Source organism: Cyanistes caeruleus, chromosome 8 (assembly GCF_971803275.1).
Source record: "Cyanistes caeruleus chromosome 8, bCyaCae1.hap1.1, whole genome shotgun sequence".
In the NCBI taxonomy this organism is placed as follows: Eukaryota; Metazoa; Chordata; class Aves; order Passeriformes; family Paridae; genus Cyanistes; species Cyanistes caeruleus.
In genome coordinates, this window is record NC_141708.1 from 27,906,431 (window position 1) to 27,915,953 (window position 9,523).

Here is a 9,523-nt window from a genome sequence, read left to right on the forward strand (position 1 = left end):
ATGGCACTGCAGTGACTGTGCCCTCTGGTGCCATCTCTTTCTTTAAGATTTCACAGAATTTGTTGCATAATGGATGCAATGCTCCCTGTTGAAGTCATATCCCTGAATGACAAGACTATAAGCACAGCTCTGCTTTTTTTTTCCATTGATTTTTGTAAAGAGAAACATTTTAATGGCCAGGTCTGTATCATGGCAGATAGAAATAGCTGTACAAAACCTTTTTTTTTTTTTTTAATCTGTAAAACACACAGGACAAAGATAGAGCAACACATATAGTTTATTTAACTTCTTGTCATGCAAATATTACCAGTGCAATGTCGTATGACAAGAAAAAACCAAACTCTAACACATTGTTTCCTTCCCAACCAGAAGTTTGAATGCCAAACATAATGGATCTCTGTCCCCCCTCCTACTCTTCATGGACCATCACTCTCTTTCAAAATTGGGATAATTTAGCGTCTTCTCAAATGTATCCCTAATACTAGGTTGTAATTTCCCGTTGTAGCTGGATTTCTTCCTTTTATTAGAACACTGCTATTTGGAAAAGGCTGTAGATCCTGGTGCAGCAAAATCACTGTCTACATTAGGGTGAAAAATTCTGTTTGAACAGAAGTAAAAATGCGTTCACATCCCAGGAAAGTCAGCAGGCAGTCTGGGTCAGGTTTTTAGATAAATAAACATTCCATTCACTGCTCCTAATTTGATTTGCATAATTACACGACACGTATATTTATGGGGTGATTAAAGTCCCCACATTTTTACATTTCTACTTCAAGCAGTAGGGAGGAAAACTCAAACTGTGACATAAAACCAGCCTTATGGAAGAGTATACTCAGCCTACCACTTTTTAAATGAGGAATATTGATGGTGGGCTTACAGAATGAGTACTCTTGGAGGGATTAATTTGTCTCTGATAAATTGGTTCCTCATGAAGATGATGCAGTTTTGTAACTTGGCACAAATTGCACTATTTGCTTCACACTAATTAAAAATTAATAATAAAGCTGACTAGATTTATGCTGCTTAGAAGTTTGTCCCACAAAAATTTTGGATTTTGTTTTTTCTCCTTTAGTCATATTTTATTCTTTTTGTTGTCTTAACAAACCTATGGCCACAGGAAAAAAATCTCTTCCATAAATACACTAATTATTTATGGCAGAAACAGCTGCACTAAATGACTATGCACACACAGGAACCTGTAAAGATTCTTTGGAGAAAGAGTGCAAGGATTTGCTTTGGAAAAATCTTTTGTTTCATGACTACTTTAAGATTTTAGCAGCAGAAGAAGGATGTGCTGCAGAAAAGGTGCAAGGAGGTGCTTAAGTGGCTACGAGGGTGCACTCTCTTATGGCACACAAACCTGCTGGAGGTTTCCTGAGATGCTGCCATGCTGTTACTCACAAAACATGCTGCTGAGCTGCTGCAGCAAAGCCCAGAGCAGGTGCTTGAAACCCTCTATTACTGAGGCATCTTTGCTTTCACATTAGATTTTTTCATATTCTAGACTAAAACACTGTAATTTTAACTGACCTGCACTTGTGGAATAAATTGTGAATACAATATATTTTTGGGATTAACTTAAGCATTCTTCATATTCAGTGTTCTTCTCCTGGCTTACTCTTGCTATGTGCTGTAAAGTTTGGAAGTGTAGTTTTAACTTGTAAGCAATGTTAGAGCTCCTTTATTCTCATGCACAGGATATGACTCACCTGTTTGAAAGCTTTGCAGGACTACATCTAAGATAAGCAGGATCTTGAGGAATCAAACCATGCAGCCCTCTTTCAGAAAAGTATTTCAACATGTGTGAGCCCTATAGGGAGCACCTGCTTTATGCACAGGTGAAGTGAATTGCTGGTTGATGATGGAGTTAAAACACACATCTCAAATTAAATATGTGCCTAATTTTAAGCAGGTGAATGAGCTGGCCAGACTCCCTGGGACTACTTAGCTGCTTTAAGTTAAACTTAAGTTTTGAGTGCTTTGCTGCACCAGGGTCTCCACTGAAAAACTAGTAATCTGCAATGGATCTCTCACTGTCTCACAATTACTTGTTTATATAAAAGTTACCAAGTCATAGCCTGGGCCTGTCAGCCCTGACAGGAAGCTGTTCTGTCCTTCATGTGCTAGGTCTGGTTTTAGATTATCTAAGCAAATCACCAGGTTGTCCTTGAACATAAACACTGTTTCATTCCCCATAACTTTAAGTTTTGAAAGTAAATGCAGAATGTATGATTTTCATATCCTGTCTCCTGTTTTATATTTGTACCTTCCTTTTGACAGATCAAAGCATTCACTTTCTATATAATATGTATTCACCACACACATGCATATATATATATATATACATGTGCAATTACTCACAGAAGAAGTGAGAAATATAATTTCCATGTGATGTAAATGAGCATAAGGTGAAAGCTCTCACAGAGCTGTGCTTATTTACACCACCTGCAGATTTGACCCTTCACCTTTAATATCTGGCAAGTTGAAATAGAAAAACTGCAGAAGTTTCTGAAAACTTTGAAGACCAAACTGTGTTCTGTTTTTTCAACTGGAACTTCCCCGAGTGTACTTAAAACGGAATAATGGATGATCCCAAATCGTGCAACTCCTCTGGAACGTTTACATTGCAAAGGTGATTGTACATGAAATGTACCTTCCTTTTATTGTGCTCTTTTGATGATGAGCTTTCACAAAAGTGATATCTGTGGCACAGCACTTCTAGAGTGTCTTGTTCTATCAACCCATTAGTTTAGAAATTATTTTCTTACAAAAATGTGACTCAGTTTCTTCTATTTGCTTGCAATCCATGGGCAATCTGCTTTCAATCTGAAGAATGCATTGCTCTTATTTCTTAGTATGTCATGTTTTCCTATTGCAATGGGGAAAAAAAAAAAGAGTAATTGTGCTTTTTCATTTCAGAGTTGAAACTTGATAGAATGCTTTTATGCTGAGTTACAACTACATGTGTGCAATACTTGTCTTGCAAAGTGAAGTTCCCAATATCTGCCTTGCTTTGATAAACATTGCTACATTGTAGGTGAAGTCTCAGCAAAACAACTCACTTTTTCTTAGTCTGCTGATAGAATAAACCACTTAAACCTGGGTTCTCACCTGTGTAAATCAGCTTCCCTCCAGAGAATGGGTCAGGCATACTGACTTTCAGCAGGTGAAGGTTTAGCTCTTAATATTGGGCTCAAGAGCATTGCTTTCCATAAACTAGTATTCAGGGGTAGCTCTCAAAAGGAAAACGTCTCAAAAAAATAACCTGAAAGAGGAACTTCATTGAAATTTTGAGCATGTAACATGAATTACAGTTTAAACTTTATGCTGGGATTGCTCAAAGAAAATTCTTCCTAAAATCTGTTTAAATATCAGAACAGCTCTCTTCTGAGATAGGTTTAAAGCTGTTGGGTTGGTGACAAGCGGAGCATTCAGAGAAAATCATGTTAGTGGGGTGGTACAACAACCACAATGTTCAGACCTCATTATTTTCTTTATTTTGCTTTACTGACTTGAATTTACATTGTGAGCAGCTAAAGAGTGACATAAATCTGAAAACAACATATTTGGGGGACCCTGTTGGAAATTTCTCAGACAAACCATATCCTTTGGCATCATCCTGGGAAAGGCAAGGAGAAAGTCAGAAGAAAACTCTGAAGAAAGGCAAAATCAAAGGTAAAAACTGACATGTGGTGAAAGGGGAGGGAAAAAAGGATGGTTACAACTCATGTTTAGTAAAGCTGTGTTACTTGTATGAGAAGCCTCAATTCCCATCATACAAGCAGTTGCCTCAGCTAATTATTATTTTTCTTAATTTTTAGGAAACAAATAAAAACAGCATTTGTTCTACCAGAAACAGTTGTTATATTATTTAAGAGTTGAAATTATTTGTTTGGCGGTGCCTGTTTTTTGGCTTGATTGTTGCTCAGCTGGGGAGAATCAGCTTTAATCAGTGATTTCACCCAAAGCAGCTGTGGGCTGTTTGCTGGGAGACGCTCCCAAGGGCTGTTTAGGTTTGCAGCTGGGACAAATCAGCTGCAATCAGCTCCAATCAGCTCCCCATAAAGCTCTCACTTCCAAGGCTGTGAGGAAGAGTTTGGGCTTTGTGCTCTGAGCTGCACACGTCTCTGAACTTGGATGGTGCTTTTTTCTGGTGTTGGAGGGAAGCAGAATAGAAGTGTGGTTCCCCAAGCTTTCAAGGTAACCAAGAAGAGAAGCAACTAATGCATAAAGCTTTAGCTTTTTACTGAATTTCATTTTCTCCTAAGTTTACTAACAGCTTTATTAGAGATTTTCTCATTTGTTTATATTAACTCTACACTTTCAGGTACAGTACCTAAATTACTTTGTTTTGTGTCTACTGAAATTGATAGCTTTCTTTGAAATCAATTAATGCTGGTAGAAACTTCACATTCTGTTGTAGTAGAGTACAACTGTGAAAGAGTTGCTTTGTGTCCTTGGGTGATTCCTTGCACCAGGATACTTTGTCTTTTTGAATTTATGTTTTATAGGTTTCTTTGAAAGATGCCTTATCTTTCAGTAACTAGTTCTGTTGTTGCAGTTATAAAGTTCTGTAGTTTTGAGGAGGTCTGTTTGGTCTCTATGTCACGTAAGGAGGAGGAGGAGAAGTCCTCAGAATCATGAATACACGGCAAGGTAAGGAAAAAGCTTGAACAAAAATTAAAAGAAAAAATCTCAGCCTCTTTTGCTGAAGTTTTAAATGCTTGTATGAGTGGCTGGGGCAGAACTTGACTTCTGAATAATAGACTACATGTGACTATAGTTTCTAGGTGAAAACTCCACAGCTCATTGTGTGCCCAAGTTATTTTCAAGATAAAGAATTTTGTTTAAATTTTTAACTGCTTTGTTATAGTGTCATAATGAAAACTGTATAGGAGGGGCTATGGGACCCCTGAGTGTTTATTACTTACAGCTGTAGGTAGTTATCAGTCTGCTTTTAGACTGGATTCTAAAAAGTCACTCAGTCATTAAAGGAAGCATCCTGGAAATTTTTCTACATTTTAGTATTTTTCTAAAATTCTTTCTATTGTGTAAATTTATTTTTTTTTTTCTGATGGGATTATTTCCAAAGTAGTTAAGTAGAACACAACAGAGCCTACACTTTGGGTGAGAATTGCAGCTAAAAGAAAAAAAAGGGATTGATGTTGGAGTTAAAAATGAACGTTTTAAATTAAATGTGTTCCTAATTTTAAGCAGGTGAGTGAGCTCTTTGACCTCCCTGGTACTACTCAGCTGCTTTAAGTTAACCTTGAGTCTTGAGTGCTCTACCTACACTGAGATCTACACTGAACTGCAAGTCTATGCACCATGACAACTGTGGAGAGAGAGACCAGATTTAAATAGCTTTTTCTATATATCAGAAGAAAAGAAATTGACTTTTGTTTAATGTTTTTTTATATGATTTATATTGAAGCAATTCTGTCAAAATAAATATTTACCAGAAGCAAAACATGCCAGCCCACCAAAATACTGAAATGCATAATTGCAAGTAAATGGAAGCAGACACTGAGGTGTTCCTGTGTTCTCTCAGCTGTAGTGGCTGTAGTTACAGGTTGCAGACCCTTTTTCATCTTGGGGCATTACTGGGGATTCCAGTGGGCTTGGTCCTGGCTGCTGCCCACTGCCCCCAGCAGAAGGGACAGGGGTGAGGCAGTGCAATGTGTCCATGTGTGCTCTGGGTTTTGCCTATGTGTGAGGAAGATGCTGCTTTGCAGGGCTGGCTCTGTTGCTGCTGCTGGGCAGAAAGCAGGACAGGAGGAGCTCCTGACAAGTGCTGGGTGTGGGCAGGTACAGCATTTACAGGCTGTTGAAATTTAGTAGTGCCTTAATTTCAGCTGCTGCTTCAGGGCTGGCCAGGAAAATGTATTGAAATGTTTTGTTTGATTCTAAAGCCAGCTTGGATGATGGTGAGAATCTTTTAGGAGGGTACTTTGGTGTCCTGAGAGCTTTCAGCTTCCAGTCTAGCAGACACTAGCATGGCAGCAGAGCTGCCAGCTCTGGTCACAGAGGAGGGAAGTGGCATTTGAAGGCAGTGTTTGCTGCAAGCTTCCCAGAGAGCTCCTGCCTGCTGCTGTGGGAGCAGGGGGGCTCCAGAGCAGCACTGCCATGGGGAGCTGCTGGGCAAAGGAAACAGAGGTGACTCTGGAGAGCAGGGGGAGGAGCTGGGCTCTGCAGGTCTCCAGAGAGGAGTGCTGAGGACCATCAACAAGGGGTGGTGAGGCCTGGAAATAAAGTGGCAAAAATGCTTTATTTGGAGTATGAATGCACCCTGGCCTATGGACCAGGGAGTGCTTGAGTTGCTGGATGCTGCTGTCATTGTTTACCTAAAGGTTTCCTGAAATTCATGTGATTTTATGTAGTAGAAGTTGTTGTTAGACTTTTTCCTGGCACAGGGAGAGAACAAGTAGTGGTTGTATTGGGCTGTGCAGATCCTGTCAGGCTGTTTTAAGTTCGTGCTGTCAGATTTCCCCTCCTGTTCTGTGTCTGTAGGTCAGCTCACACGTCTTTCTGGTCTGTGATTAGTTGTGCAACATTTACCAACTCTTTGGCAGGAGGAATGTGCTTTTACAGCACAAGAACAGTTTCTCCTTGTGCATTTGCATTCCTAGTTTTGTCTTGTCATTCATGTCAAAATGTCAAGCAGAGAAACATATGCTTTCAAATGGAGTTTCTGCAAACCATTTGGATCAATAAGGACTGTCTGTCTGCATATTTGTAACATCTGCCACAGAGGAATATGAAGCTCTATCAATTCAGTGGCTCAGTAAACCGTGTTTTACTCCAGACTGTAGCTTGTTGACATTCAGCGACAGAAAAATATCGCTGCTCTGGGCAATGCAGAGGTCTATTGTAAAGCAAATCTTGCTTTTTGGAAAGTAGGTGTTTCATCTTCTGCACACAGCAAATACATGCTATCCTGACAGGCCAGGCCATTAATCCACAGACATGTCATTTTTGGCTCCTGACAGCTCAATGCAGCTGCTGATCATCCCTGGGCTGCTCTGAAGGCTGGTGCAGTCAGTAACTTCAGTCATTGTGAGACAATATCTGAACAACTTTCAGAGAGAAACCACCTGCCTGGGGACAGAAAGAGGGGTTTGGATTGGAGGGAGTGTCTGGCTGTGTCCTGTGGGAGCACAGAAGGTGAAACTCCTCTGTGCCCTGCCCAGCTAGATTTGGATGTTGTGCTACACCTCTGAGGGCTGGAATGTCACATCCAGAAAATGGTGCTGAAAGGCAGGAAAGGAGAAAGATCTCACAAAGAGGGAGAGCCAGTGCCAGAGTGTGGGACAGGTAAACAGCTTGCTTGGTCCCAGAACAAAGCTTCCAATAGGGCATAGGTATTTTGCCATGAAAAGCCATGAGGCTGCAAAAGAAGCATCCTGAAGTGTCAGCCTGGATATTAAACGGTTGGGCAAGTCCCAGACCTTTAGTTATAAAGCTGCTTAGTTCCACAGTATTAAGTGCCATGAAAAGTGTATTAAACCTTTTATTAAGAACTCAAACAGCACGCAGTGGAAGCACGCATAATGGAAACTGTTAAATTAGACTGTCAATTTAATTACTCTTTATCATGTAATCCCTTTACCTGTGTGGCTTGTTAAAGGCAAACCCTTCTCTGCTTTTCAGGGAAGAATTGTGGAGGTCCTGCAGGGAAGGAGGAGTGCTCTGGGGAGTGCTGCCCCACAGGTGTGGTGGAGGCAGACCCGAGGAGGAGACACCTGGCTGTGGAGCAAACCTGGCCAGCAGTGAGGCTGGCTTTCCCTGTCCTTGTGGGGGGAGCAAGGCATGAGGCACAGTGCCTCCAGCTGGGAATTACACCTCTCATGGGCTGAGCTCTTGGGGGTTTAGCTCTCCAGGGTGGGGAGTAGGAGATGGCTCTGTCTGGCACAGGTCAGCAGTGCCTGGCAGGGTACATTGGTGCCTTTGGCAGGAGCAGGCTCGACACCAGGCACTTGGGACTGGCAGTGTGCTCATCTCTGGGGATGGGACTTCAGAGTTTTTTTTGGCTTGACCTCAAACTGTTAGAAGAACAAGCACTAAAACAGCTTTTTTTTCCTTTTTTTTAAAAAAATTAAAGTTTAAGTGAGAATTATTTTCCTCACAAATGAAGTGCTAATTTTCTCAAAGACAAAAGTCTCTGTATATGTGGGATTTGATGAAAAGATAACAATGTATTAAAAAAAAAAACCCAGAAAAAATTTCCTCCTCTGCATCTCCTCTGCTTCTGGATTTATTTTTTTTTTTTTTTTTTTTTTGCATTGGAGTATATTATCTGAAATTGTCTAAAGTTGACATTTGAGCAAAGCTTACAATGGAACTGAGGGTCTGTCATTCATCTAGTTGGAAATTGTATAGGATTTTGATTTTAAATTAGCTGGTCAATATTATATAAACACTACTGAAAGTCAAAATGATTATTCTGAGTTGCAAATTGGAAGTATTCATAGTTGATAAAAAAAACCATTAAATTTTCACTTTTCTTTTTTGTTTAAAAGCAGTTAATTGGAAATAATTAGCATTAAATTACTCACCTGGCTTTAGTTATGATGGGTTTATTAAGTTGTTATTGAGAGATTGAATGCTGGCATGTGTTGATTATGTTTAGATGTCACTTGCCTTTGTTTTTTCAAGTACTAAAAAGAAATAGCTCAAGTCTTCTGACAGCCAAGAAAAAAAAGGTAGATTTAGTACTATGATGGAGTCAAAGGCATTTAAATTGTCCCAACTATTAAATTTCAATGGGATTTTAAGCTTAACTCTACAGAGCCCCTTTGATAGTCCCTGATCAAAGCAGAAGTCAGTTCAACATTATCTTGTGCTTGTCTCGACAGATGCATGGATTGAGATGTCCAAGCTGTTTCACTAATTTGGATTAAAAATTCAAACCCCCACCCTAAAATTTATGGAAGGTGGGGTTTTTCATTTTGTTTTGGGATTTTTTTGTTTGGTTTTGGTTTTTTTGTTGGTTTTTTTTACTTTGATGAATTTATTATTTTTAATGTGTTTTCATCTTAATAATTGGAAAACTTCAGACAAGTTTTGTATCCATCTGCGAGGAGAGAATACAGAGAAGAGGACTTTAAATCACAATTATTACCCAAAACACCAAAAGTACTTTCAGCCTTATACTGGCTCTGGGCAGAGGCTCATACTTATGAGACCTTTGGTCTCTTTTGTGGTACAATACATAATCAGAGAGAGATGTGCATTTGTGAATTCTGATAATGTGAAATATTTGATTGACTGAATCTTCAAATGCTTAATGTTTGCTTATGTTTCCTATTAGATATCCTGTATAGCCCATCTTTGTGGGCCATAGAGACCTTAAATCCTATGGAAAAACCCAACTGTTCAGAAATAAAAGCAGTACAGAAGCTTTTCAGCACTGTAAACAGCTATTACTTCACTCCTAATGCTGTGTACAGAGAGAAAGTGCATTTCAAGGACTATTAATGCAGAGGCCATTAAATAAACTGCAGTAAATATTGCTTATATTCTA

General features: G+C 39.5%; 1 long non-coding RNA gene across 1 annotated transcript; it reads left to right on the forward strand.

Annotated features, from left to right (window-relative positions):
- The first annotated feature begins 4,036 nt into the window (after positions 1-4,036).
- LOC111931567 (uncharacterized) lies at positions 4,037-9,523 on the forward strand. The gene is made up of 3 exons (XR_002865653.2): positions 4,037-4,200; positions 4,562-4,656; positions 7,651-9,523. It is a non-coding gene; the product is annotated as an uncharacterized LOC111931567 (long non-coding RNA).